Below are 13,949 nucleotides of genomic sequence, written 5' to 3' on the forward strand. Positions count from 1 at the left end.
ATTTGACAACACAAACATGGAACCAAATCGAGATGACGTGACACGGGAGAAACTTCATGAGAGGGCAGAGACGGCGGGATCGCACGCAACAGATGGACAAAAAAATCCCTACTGACAGCTGCGACGACGAACCCCCCCTCTTTCCCCTATATTGTGCCTCGGAACAGTGGAAGTACTGAGTGTGTCAGTGAACAGTGATTATACGGTTCTTAGTCCAGTGCATATACGTGTGTTTCTGTCAGAGAAACTCTGACTCGTGTGTTTTGCAGGAGTTCGATTTATTGGTGTTTATTAGACTGACTCTTGTATTTTGCAGGTGTTCTATTTATCTTTTTTAGACTTTGACTCTTGTATTTTGCAGGTGTTTTATTTATAGGTGTTATTTTTTTGTTTTAGATGTTGACTATTGTACTGTTTTATTTATCAATGTTTGTTTTTGTGTGATGTATTAGATTTGTGATATTTTGATTCGTAAATTCATTGCTGTGGCATTGCTTCGTTTATCAGTCAGATAGCTTTTTATTCTCATTGAGCTGTGATCGATTAGCCTTTGCATGGGGCATATTTACTGTGAGGAACCCCTTAAGGGTAATAATCACATAATTATTGTAGTTTCAGTATAATGACACAGTGCTCATTGTTTGCTAGCTAATTGAAATATAGTAGAGTGATTAAATGTGTGCCACATAGTTATTTTAATTCTACAAATTATTAGTTTTACACGATATAGAATTTTTTTGCGATAACCACTTTGTAAAACATGTTTTTTCTCTTATCATTTCGTTGCTTTTGCAGATTGTGCATTGTTATGTTCTGCTTTTTAGTACCGATGTTATTTGATGTTCTTTTTTTAATTGCTGTGGCACCTTTGCTATTTTCATAAATTTTGCTTGTTAGTAAACAGTCATAAATTTTCCTGTGATCAGTTGGCTCTTGCAATGAGCAAATACTGGTGAACTCCATAAGGGTAACAACCAGAAATTGTTTTCATATTAATGACACAGGAACCATTGTTTTTACTTGCTGACCGAATTAGGTCTACACTACCTTTTAAATAGGTGTCCCAGTTTGTGTTTTTTTTCTGTTTGAAATTGGTACATTCTAAAGATGTGTTGAAATTATTGTGTTTTAGCAAGTAGCTGGTGTCCTTTTGCCTTTTCTTTTACACTTTTGGTTTAAGTAGGGTGTGAGAAGCCTGCTTGGGAATGTCCTAGCATGGCCAGAAAATTCCCTGCACAGTCTTTTCCCGGAGCGTTGGGGTTATGAATGGTCTCTGTTGGATTCCTTTCATGTTTAATTTCGTAAATCTGTTGCCATTTATGGAATAAATTCCTCTTCTAAATGTACTGTGGCGTTTCTGACTATCTGGGAGGAGACTGAGCAGTGGAACGTGTTACTTTTACACATAAACAAGAACGATCTGTCACACTACTACACTTTAAAGCACAGTTTATATTTAATTCTTATATGTAATTCATGTCACACAGTCTCATACGGAACCTACATCCGCTTTCTTTTATATACTGTATATGATAAGATACTGTCATCCTCCTTCCCTTTTGTGTGAGAGGATGAATGAGCATATGTATTTCTAGTTGCATGCTTGAGGGTAGCAGACAAGGCTGTCTGCTAGAGAACAGTAGGACCAACGTCGGAACAGGTAGCTACGCTTCCTAAAAGCAAAGAGGTTTCTATCCTTAGTATGGTCCTGTCCGTCCGTTGTCATGTTGGTATAGGAAGCTGCCCCTCTGGCCACTTCCGTTGGTCTTTGGGAGCCACCCTCAGGAAGCACGCTCGGCAGTAGAGCAGTTGCAGTGTGGCCGTGGCGAGCGTCTGAAGTGGTAAGATCTCCGGCTAAGCGCGTGTCTGTTAAGTCCGTAGGACAATGGATTTCTTAAGTTCAGCCTAACTGAAAATTTAATCACCTTGATTTCAGGTTTAGCTCTAAAATATCTAATGCTATCTTAAAGTGCAGCGGAGTGTAATTCTCGTGTTAAATTCAGATTATTTTGCGGTAGTTGCTTTGTTACTACTTTGTGAGTAAAGTGGAACCACGTGTTGATCAGTAACTCTAACTAAGTTCATCAATCTTAAATCCGAATGTGCGTGAGATTATAACGTCTCGTCTTGAGAATATTTTTTTTAATATAGCAACTTTTCTTTATGCTTTTCTTTATGTTCAAACCACGTGGGTGTACTTTGCGAGACCACTACCACGTGCTTATATAACTGTTTGACCCATCAGGTTAATAGTAAGACGTTAGTAACCAGTTCAAGGTTTTTCTTTTGTCAATTGCTTTTCGATCTAATGTATTTTAATTATCAAAATTATTGTGGAGTTGTACGCTTTGTGTAAACCAAGTTGACCACGTGAAGCATGTGGTGTAATCATCAAAGTAGCCCTCAGCTATTCTTTTTGCGAAGACTTCACAAAGAGTTAATATGAGTTTAGTATACCAGTGTGTGGTAATTACATGACGGACAGGATTGTGGTATGAACGTAATTTCTTTGGGTAAAAACTGAATCTGTTGGTTGTGGTTAATTTCTTCTTCCTTATGTTTCAATGTTCTTCGTGTGTTATTTTATGAATGGAGTGTTGTATGCAGTTTTCCAAATCTTGGCTCCATATTTTATGTGTTCCGTAAGATTACAATCTCACATTCTTTTCAATCGTAAATAAGGCACCAGCTCAGTTATAACTCACGTATAATATGCTGAAATTTCAATGAACAATCTTAAAATAAATTTCCAAATATAAACTGATTTCTTTCCTTTTATTTAAATTCTCCTTTTTATATATATATTTTACCGGTTTTGTATGACTATTAAAAGATTATCATTAATGTTAGTCTGCTTGGTAAACCTAGACTAAATATCTGACGAAACAGTTGCCCAGTAATCCACGGTTAATGTCCCCAGACAGATCACGGCTTTTAACCCAGCTTTTATTGTCTATTAGCACCGATTTCAGTATACCAAAATTAAAGTAACAATATTACAATTCAGCATACCAAATTAAACCAACAATATTACACATGGCGACCCTGTTCTGTGATTCCGCTAGACTCTGGAATCTCTGAAACGTTAGATTGCGAGCGTGTTATAATCTTAATTTTTTTTCCTACAGCGCTCAAACAACTTCTGTGTTGTTTCCGAGCCGACTTTCAAAAGATTCACGGCGTTGTTGATCGGCGTTGCGTTGTTTGTCTTGTTTTGTTTTTTATACTTGTGTGTTTTATATGTCTGTGTGTTTTTTATTCTCGCTTGTAAATTCCACTGTTTCGATCTAAGATAAAAATTTGTTTTGCGTGTAAAAAAAAGTGCGTACTAGGTTGGGTATTTTTCGTGTGACTGTCGTAATTTTTGTGGGGCACATTTATTTTGATTAGTGTGTCGCATACCGGTTATAAATTGCACTAATGCAGACACGTAACCAAACTAAAAGTAAGCGGTCCGACAACCTAACCAACATGGACCAAGGGGATAATTTAATTTCGAATGTTAACGCGTCGGGCGGTTCCGAAAATGCAAGGGGGATACTTCAGACGAAATGCAAGACAGGACGAACGGGCTCACATCAGAGCCACAAATTAATTTGCCTTCAACTAACCAAATTGATTTGGCAGAACTCATGAAAGCCTTATTGCAACAAAATAAAGAATCATTTGAAAAATCGTTCCGAGAACAAAAAGAATCATCAGAAAAATCGTTCCGAGAACAAAAAGAATCATCCGAAAAATCGATCCGCGAGCTAGGCGAACAAATGACGCATAAATCTGAAAAATCGATCCGAGAGCTAGGCGAACAAATAGACGAAAAACTAATCCAGCAGACAAATAAAGTCGACAAGTCGATGCAGAGAGTGTCCGATGATATCTCACAAAGAATAAACAATCTGGCAAGTGAGATAAAAAGTGATATTATGAAAGAATTAGGCCGTACATTTGAACAAATCGATGATCGTCTGCAAGCTCTAGAACAGAGCAAGCGGAGGGGCGATACCGAATCTAAAGAAAGCGAAGAATGGCTACTTAGGAATTTCCAAGAGCTGAGGGAAGAATGCCAAAGGGAACACCAGCAGTTACTCTCGAGGGTTCAAGAGGCGGAAACGCATGGTCCCACGTCCGTTAGCAACACAATAGCGGACAACAGTTTAGCGATCCACACGTTGGAACAGCAAATAGAACAATTGAAGCAGACTGGGGCGGAGGACTAGAGACAAATTGATGATAAGATTGCGGCATTAGCGGACACTGTAGGCACGATGAAGCTGACGGAAAGCGAGAACAATACTACACCGGTAGCGGCCGCAGAGACCGAAGAAGTGCGTTCGCTTCTTAGGTTTCAGAAGGGACAGTTTGAAGTGAACAGACAACACAAAGCTGTAACAGGCGAATTACAAGAACGCGTGGCGCATCTGGAAAACCGCATGGCGTGTGATTCCGAACTCGCCAATAGCACTAAAAATAGCCGTACGAACAGTGCAGAGAGGGACTCCGGCCACGAGGGAGATTTTGACGACAGGGAAGAATGTAATTTGAGGGGCAGACATGAGAATAATAGAAACATTCAAGGGCCTCGCCAGGAGAAAATGCGGGGATTTGATTTCAAACATTTCCTTACGGTGAGAAAGTTTGAGATATTCCGAAATTCGCAAAAAGGAATACATCCACGAGCATGGCTCGAGCAATTTGAGTTCTGTCTTCCTCCCGACTGGGCAAGTTCACATAAGATACAATATATGTGTGGCTATTTGGAAGGCGAACCGGCGATTCGCATGAGGTCGGCAGCGGGTCACTGCAACTCCACTCGGGAGTTTCGACAAGCCTTTCTGTCCGCCTATTGGTCGGAAGCGGCACAAGATAGGGTCAAACATGGCATAATTATGCTGCCAAATTTGAACCAGTCTGGTTTCGGCAGCCCTGCACGTCTATTCGACCACATGCTGCAGGCAAATCAATTTTTATACGACCCATACGGGCCTGCGGAACTAATTAGGATATGCATCACCAAATTGCCGATGCACTTGCGGCACTTCATTCTTGCGGGACGATGCAAAGAGGACGTGGAAACGTTTAAAACACTTCTCCAAGATTTGGAATATAATACAGCAGAATGCCCGCCTAATCAGGCACAAAGTTATTACGGGGCACAGCAGCGCGATCGCAGTCGTGGCCGTAGTACTAATCAACGGCGTGACTGGTCGTCGCGACGCGAACGGAACAATAATCGGGACCGGCCGTATAGAAACTGGGGTGACAGTCGCGAAAACAGGTGGAACAACAGAAATGATCGAGGACGTGGACAAGATCGTGAACGCTACAGGTACGGCAACCAGAATCGATACGATGAATACGGTGGGAATAGGACTGTAGGCGGAGCACCTCATGATGTCGAAATTCGGCCGGCTAACCCTAGACATAATCCAGCAAATGGAAATGAACGAAACCGGCAATGACAAACGATCAGCGCAGAAGGCGCCCAATCGGAACAAATGAGCGACATGGCAAATGACTAGAAAGGACAGTGAGAAGTAGAGAGGACGGTGAGGAGAAAGAATTGATTAGTTTTAATTTGTGACGTATGCATTTTGAATAATATGTTGGTAAAAAATTAATGATAAAGATGTTTCTATGTGATGGATTGAAGTGATGTTTTAATTTTTTTCTTACCTTGTGCAATTAGGATTTAGTTTGATTCAAACGTGAAGATAAAAGGTTTCTTTGTGAACGAGTAAAATGCTGTTTATGTTTTTTTTGTGTGTAAATTGAAAAGAGTCGCTCCTGAGGAAAGCAAGATCGTTGCTGAATTAGTGCATAAACTCAGGGGAATATCCGATCTGTGGGTATTATGGGTCTGGCAAACCCAGGTCCCCAGCTGTTAGTAGCCTTGTTTCCGATTTTCTGCTTTCAGTGCTACTATCTATCTATTACTATTCTGTATCTGTCAGTATAAATGAGGATCTCTTACTATAGTATGCGTGCTGTATGAATATTTTAAGATAGGAGAACTCTGAGAAAGGAATGAGTAAGTTTGGAATCTTGAAAACAGGATGCGATAATACGATTGTTGAACCATTGGCTTCCGATATGCGATGATATGTTAATATTGATGATATATGTCTTTTTTGTTCTTTATAGCTGAGTACGTAAAGTGCTGTCTGTGGATTTCGTAAGTATATTGATTCCCTTCAAGGTGAAAGAAGAATTGTGGTTTGTGTAATTTACGTGGCCCTGAAATATTATTGTGGTAGTCAAATACGAGCAGTTTTTCAGCAAATGGAGAATGGAACAGAAATATGGATCCTTTTTGTAGTCTTGATTGATGTTGAGCCAAAGCCTAAAAAAAAATTATTCTGCGTTAATACTTGTCCTAGAAAAGCGACGTTTATGTGTTTTGCTGATGCTGTGAGCATTACAGCTTACTGTTTTCGCTGGTGCGGGATGCACTGCAGCCTATATGATTTGTACTGAGGAAATTTCCCTCTTGAAGGTAGAGGATGATTAAATAATTTTGATTATGGGAACGAAGGAAAGCTTGGTTTAAGGTAATAAGGATAAAGCAAAACATTTGTCATTTAAACTACAGGAGGATTCGGATCTTTTGTGTCTGTTGTAAGTTCAATATGTTAAGATGATACTGTTTTACAGAATAGAGGTGACCACAATTTTGCCATTCATGAGAAATGAATCCAGAATAACCACCACAGGCGAAATAACTGATTTGGAAGCGAAAGGTAACGTAAAGAAGGAACGAAATCGCAGCAAAATGGGTAAGAAAATGTAATATAACCTGTATAATGCAAATATTTTTAACCTTCTCAGAGTCATCTGCGTGATTAATTGTTGTGATAACGTAATTTTAGGTGAAATTTTCTTACTGTTTTATGTGTGAATATATGAGTATGATAAATGTATAATTGCGAGTCTCTTTTCAGGTGTGCGAACTGGTATAAATGTTTTGGCGTGTAAATAACCATTGTTCTTTTTAATGTGTATGTTTAAGGAAAGTTCTCCATATTTATCATGTAACAAGACGTATGCCGCGAGCGTCAAGAAGAGGACGAATTAGAACAATGTTGTAGTGGTATATACACGGTGTTGAAATAGCATTGAAGTAGCTTATTGGGTTAACTAGTAGTGGATAGAAGTAGAATATTGAGTAATGCATGTTTATGGGTAGTTAGTTTGTAGAATAGACAACAGGTGTGCATGTATGTGTGTGTAAATAACATGTGAACCCTATGCTGTCCTGACCTATACTTGCACAAGGCATAATCCTATTCATTTTAGTGAATTAATAAATAGCATTTGATTTATTAAAACGTAAGTGAACCACATTAGTGATGTGGATTTAAATATTATATTGTCAGTTCATTTAAATTTTTATTTTTATACTGTCAAGTCATTTCACTTTTATTTTTTTTACATTGTCAAGTCATTTAAATTTTATTTTATATTGTCGATTCATCTAATTTTTTTATTTAAAAAAAATATTAAGTCTCACTTTGTTCTTAAAAATTGTGAAAGACAATACTAAGTGGTATTATGTATGACATTGTGTAATCACATAAGGATGATGAAAAATTTCTGTGAATGCAGTTGAGAACGTAAAAGCAAACCGGCAAAACTCTTAAGAGACAGCGGGAGCAGCCGGACTAGTTGTAAACTGGCGGGTTTCCCAGCAGGACACGCTGTCAGCCAGGCCACTTTGGGAGCGCGGCCGACAACAAAAGAAGGTACGCGGCAAACACTTTCCCTTGTACCTGGAGCTAATGGGCGGCCGCCCCAGGCAACCCTTCCTCGAGGCGATGACCTGAGATGGGCGAGCGGTCCACCGCGCGGAAATCCATCTGCTGGCAACGCACCACACGCACGCGACCGTGACGAGACGGCCGCGGTGAAACAACACAAGGGGCGTGGAGCCTTTTGACAGGTACTGCCCAGAGAAACTTGCAGTCGTCAACGACGCCTATCGACATTTCCTGATGGATGCCTACTGTCAAGCGACAGTAAATCATGGTTCGATGTTCTCTGGTCGCTAAGGGTGGCACAAAAGAAGAGCCATTAAGTGTCATCCTTGCCCAGGAATATCAAACCGGCGAGCCAATTGAGGATAACCCAAGAATGTAACAACACAAAGGGCGTGGAGCCTTTTGACACATACTGTCCAGAGTAACTGGCAGACTTCAATGACGCCTATCAACATCTCCTGACGGATGCCCACTGTCAAGCGACAGTAAATCATGGTTCGATGTTCTCTGGTCGCTAAGGGTGGCACAAAAGAAGAGCCATTAAGTGTCATCCTTGCCCAGGAATATCAACCTGGCGTGTCAAACGAGGATACCGCACGAATTTGACAACACAAACATGGAACCAAATCGAGATGACGTGACACGGGAGAAACTTCATGAGAGGGCAGAGACGGCGGGATCGCACGCAACAGATGGACAAAAAAATCCCTACTGACAGCTGCGACGACGAACCCCCCCTCTTTCCCCTATATTGTGCCTCGGAACAGTGGAAGTACTGAGTGTGTCAGTGAACAGTGATTATACGGTTCTTAGTCCAGTGCATATACGTGTGTTTCTGTCAGAGAAACTCTGACTCGTGTGTTTTGCAGGAGTTCGATTTATTGGTGTTTATTAGACTGACTCTTGTATTTTGCAGGTGTTCTATTTATCTTTTTTAGACTTTGACTCTTGTATTTTGCAGGTGTTTTATTTATAGGTGTTATTTTTTTGTTTTAGATGTTGACTATTGTACTGTTTTATTTATCAATGTTTGTTTTTGTGTGATGTATTAGATTTGTGATATTTTGATTCGTAAATTCATTGCTGTGGCATTGCTTCGTTTATCAGTCAGATAGCTTTTTATTCTCATTGAGCTGTGATCGATTAGCCTTTGCATGGGGCATATTTACTGTGAGGAACCCCTTAAGGGTAATAATCACATAATTATTGTAGTTTCAGTATAATGACACAGTGCTCATTGTTTGCTAGCTAATTGAAATATAGTAGAGTGATTAAATGTGTGCCACATAGTTATTTTAATTCTACAAATTATTAGTTTTACACGATATAGAATTTTTTTGCGATAACCACTTTGTAAAACATGTTTTTTCTCTTATCATTTCGTTGCTTTTGCAGATTGTGCATTGTTATGTTCTGCTTTTTAGTACCGATGTTATTTGATGTTCTTTTTTTAATTGCTGTGGCACCTTTGCTATTTTCATAAATTTTGCTTGTTAGTAAACAGTCATAAATTTTCCTGTGATCAGTTGGCTCTTGCAATGAGCAAATACTGGTGAACTCCATAAGGGTAACAACCAGAAATTGTTTTCATATTAATGACACAGGAACCATTGTTTTTACTTGCTGACCGAATTAGGTCTACACTACCTTTTAAATAGGTGTCCCAGTTTGTGTTTTTTTTCTGTTTGAAATTGGTACATTCTAAAGATGTGTTGAAATTATTGTGTTTTAGCAAGTAGCTGGTGTCCTTTTGCCTTTTCTTTTACACTTTTGGTTTAAGTAGGGTGTGAGAAGCCTGCTTGGGAATGTCCTAGCATGGCCAGAAAATTCCCTGCACAGTCTTTTCCCGGAGCGTTGGGGTTATGAATGGTCTCTGTTGGATTCCTTTCATGTTTAATTTCGTAAATCTGTTGCCATTTATGGAATAAATTCCTCTTCTAAATGTACTGTGGCGTTTCTGACTATCTGGGAGGAGACTGAGCAGTGGAACGTGTTACTTTTACACATAAACAAGAACGATCTGTCACACTACTACACTTTAAAGCACAGTTTATATTTAATTCTTATATGTAATTCATGTCACACAGTCTCATACGGAACCTACATCCGCTTTCTTTTATATACTGTATATGATAAGATACTGTCATCCTCCTTCCCTTTTGTGTGAGAGGATGAATGAGCATATGTATTTCTAGTTGCATGCTTGAGGGTAGCAGACAAGGCTGTCTGCTAGAGAACAGTAGGACCAACGTCGGAACAGGTAGCTACGCTTCCTAAAAGCAAAGAGGTTTCTATCCTTAGTATGGTCCTGTCCGTCCGTTGTCATGTTGGTATAGGAAGCTGCCCCTCTGGCCACTTCCGTTGGTCTTTGGGAGCCACCCTCAGGAAGCACGCTCGGCAGTAGAGCAGTTGCAGTGTGGCCGTGGCGAGCGTCTGAAGTGGTAAGATCTCCGGCTAAGCGCGTGTCTGTTAAGTCCGTAGGACAATGGATTTCTTAAGTTCAGCCTAACTGAAAATTTAATCACCTTGATTTCAGGTTTAGCTCTAAAATATCTAATGCTATCTTAAAGTGCAGCGGAGTGTAATTCTCGTGTTAAATTCAGATTATTTTGCGGTAGTTGCTTTGTTACTACTTTGTGAGTAAAGTGGAACCACGTGTTGATCAGTAACTCTAACTAAGTTCATCAATCTTAAATCCGAATGTGCGTGAGATTATAACGTCTCGTCTTGAGAATATTTTTTTTAATATAGCAACTTTTCTTTATGCTTTTCTTTATGTTCAAACCACGTGGGTGTACTTTGCGAGACCACTACCACGTGCTTATATAACTGTTTGACCCATCAGGTTAATAGTAAGACGTTAGTAACCAGTTCAAGGTTTTTCTTTTGTCAATTGCTTTTCGATCTAATGTATTTTAATTATCAAAATTATTGTGGAGTTGTACGCTTTGTGTAAACCAAGTTGACCACGTGAAGCATGTGGTGTAATCATCAAAGTAGCCCTCAGCTATTCTTTTTGCGAAGACTTCACAAAGAGTTAATATGAATTTAGTATACCAGTGTGTGGTAATTACATGACGGACAGGATTGTGGTATGAACGTAATTTCTTTGGGTAAAAACTGAATCTGTTGGTTGTGGTTAATTTCTTCTTGCTTATGTTTCAATGTTCTTCGTGTGTTATTTTATGAATGGAGTGTTGTATGCAGTTTTCCAAATCTTGGCTCCATATTTTATGTGTTCCGTAAGATTACAATCTCACATTCTTTTCAATCGTAAATAAGGCACCAGCTCAGTTATAACTCACGTATAATATGCTGAAATTTCAATGAACAATCTTAAAATAAATTTCCAAATATAAACTGATTTCTTTCCTTTTATTTAAATTCTCCTTTTTATATATATATTTTACCGGTTTTGTATGACTATTAAAAGATTATCATTAATGTTAGTCTGCTTGGTAAACCTAGACTAAATATCTGACGAAACAGTTGCCCAGTAGTCCATAGTTAATGTCCCCAGACAGATCACGGCTTTTAACCCAGCTTTTATTGTCTATTAGCACCGATTTCAGTATACCAAAATTAAAGTAACAATATTACAATTCAGCATACCAAATTAAAGTTGCAACATTACAAAAGTTTTCAACATACATTTTTCACCATCTCTTTTCTCGTCACACACTTGTTTATTCGCTAAGTATTTCGTTTGACATGAGTAATAACAGCGAACGAACTGGAGACACGGAGGTATGTGTCTTTAAGAGATGTGTCATAGTCTGTTTCCGAATACTATGACCAAAAAATTACAGTTACATCTTTCGAAAATACTCGCTAAGATAAAAGAAATTTTCTTGATGTAATTACTGATTTATTGGGGACATTATAATGAATAACGGCGAATCTTCTCTTCACCATATCCTCATTTGATGAGAAAACTATTAGCAGCCAATTCATTATGAAAGTGGCGTGAGTCCGTCTATTTTTGTATGTTCACGTCTCTAAATTCTCTGGCATAATGTCAGTTACAAAAAGGTAATGTCATGCAACGTTTTTTTCCTGTACATTCTCCCCCTGCTTAAATACTTGAGGCGATCTTAGATCGGGGTGTGCATCATACCATATTTTCTCAGAAAGTCGAGAATAACGGTATAATGGAACAACGCAGAGGGAGAGAGAAACGTTTCAGGTCAAAAAATCTTGCTTTTGACTGCTTTCAGTGCGTCTCCTAGCAATAAAAATAAATAATTATTAATTGTTTGAGCGTTGCCAACGTCAGCTTGAGTGGCGAACCGGATGAAATGTATTGAACTTAGCTTTCGGCAGCCGCGGGTCGACACATTGAGCCTATGAGAGTCGCGGCATGACTGGAAAGGATGCCTCCCTCCTGTTCGCTCCCTGTAGAGAGCAGTTGCAGCTGAATTAGAGACCCCTGCTCAGTATCGCCTGGCACTACTTTTCGCAATGGACAACGGAGGCAACAAGTCGTGTCATGGATTTCACGAAACACCGCAGGCAACGGAGGGGCCTTCTTGATAAAAGGCCGTCTGAATGTGCTCTGCCTGTCAGCGATGTTCATGTTGTACACGAGCTTTCATCACACAGCGGACAACACTGTCACGTCCTAATCACAGTCAAGTCCAAATCCGAAAGCAGGGTCGTCAGTGGAGTACAATACCTAGCCCTGAAACAACAACGTGAGCATAGAAGAGAACTGATCTTGAGCTTAAAATCAAAGGAGTCACTAAGCACTAGTTCATACCACGATTCCAAGAGTACCAAGGTATAATAAGGCAAAAACATCAGGGATGGCCGGCCGCGGTGGCCGTGCGGTTCTAGGCGCTCCAGTCCGGAGCCGCGCTGCTGCTACGGTCGCAGGTTCGAATCCTGCCTCGGGCATGGGTGTGTGTGATGTCCTTAGGTTAGTTAGGTTTAAGTAGTTCTAAGATCTAGGGGACTGATGACCACAGCAGTTGAGTCCCATAGTGCTCAGAGCCATTTGAACCATTTGAACATCAGGGATGTTCACGACAGTTACAGAACGGCAGAAATTTAATCATTGGAAGTCCGCCCCCGGTATCTGAATGGTCAACGTGACGGATTGTCAGTCCTCTGGGCCCGGGTTCGATTTCCGGCTGGGTCGGGGAATTTTCTCCGCCCAGGGACTGGGTGTTGTGCTGTCCTCATCATCATCCTATCGTCCTCATCGACTGCAGGTCGCCGAAGTGGCGTCATATTGAAAGACCGGCAACCGGCGAACGGCCCTAGCCATACGATTAAATAAATAAATAAACCGGCTCAAGCGTCACCCCTCTATGTGTTTGCGGAGAGGAAGAACATCCAACCCACACAGGTATACGTATATCTACAATGTCCTCGGAACACGTACCACATAACCGTATTTGCAAACAGTCTTCGGGTTCTAGCTCCTCAGTTCCTTAGCGGCTTCCATACCTTGCTAACACCCAACGATACAGGAACGTATAAACTACTGTACGAGTTAGCCAATAGTGCCAATGCCAAGATAAAGCTCTCTGAACTGCTAATCTAACGTTCTTCATAATTGGAATGCCAAGCGAAGACCAAAGCTCTATTAACTGACTGTATTTCCACGTGCCACTCATGAGAATATGGAACGCTCAGACTCTAAATGTACATCACTTTGTACATGTAAATGTCTGAATACTGTGTGGCTGTAGTATTCAAATCTTGTTCATGCAAACTGTTCTATCTACATGGTACTTATAGACCTGCACAAATATTCAGTTCTCTATCCGCAGTTTTGTGAAAGGGTAACGTTGTTCCACTTGCAAACTTATTTTGAAAAATTCAGACGTTAAGCCACGATCGGTGGTCTTCCCTGTGATGTACTGAAGACCTCTGCAGGGAATGCATAATGTGTGGTTATTTTTTCATTCCTTAGCACGTCAGGTCCCTTTCCTCGTTTGTACTAATACTCCTTTTTAAGTGTGTTTTGTGTGTTGCGTAATTTTCTGGTGTTGAATGCGGTACCCTGTGTGTCTCCATGAGTGTGTCGTCTGCTATATGTGGCGTTACCAACTTACGAACACCACTCTTGGGTGTAGAAGACGAAGGTGCAGTGTGCCATGGTTGGCTACCCTGTCCTCCACAACCCGTAAGGAGAATGGTCGGTCTTCGAGGGCCCCATGTTAGGAACTTGGGCGCTGACTGTGAAGG

This window comes from Schistocerca cancellata, chromosome 6 (genome assembly GCF_023864275.1).
Source record: "Schistocerca cancellata isolate TAMUIC-IGC-003103 chromosome 6, iqSchCanc2.1, whole genome shotgun sequence".
NCBI classification, from domain to species: domain Eukaryota; kingdom Metazoa; phylum Arthropoda; class Insecta; order Orthoptera; family Acrididae; genus Schistocerca; species Schistocerca cancellata.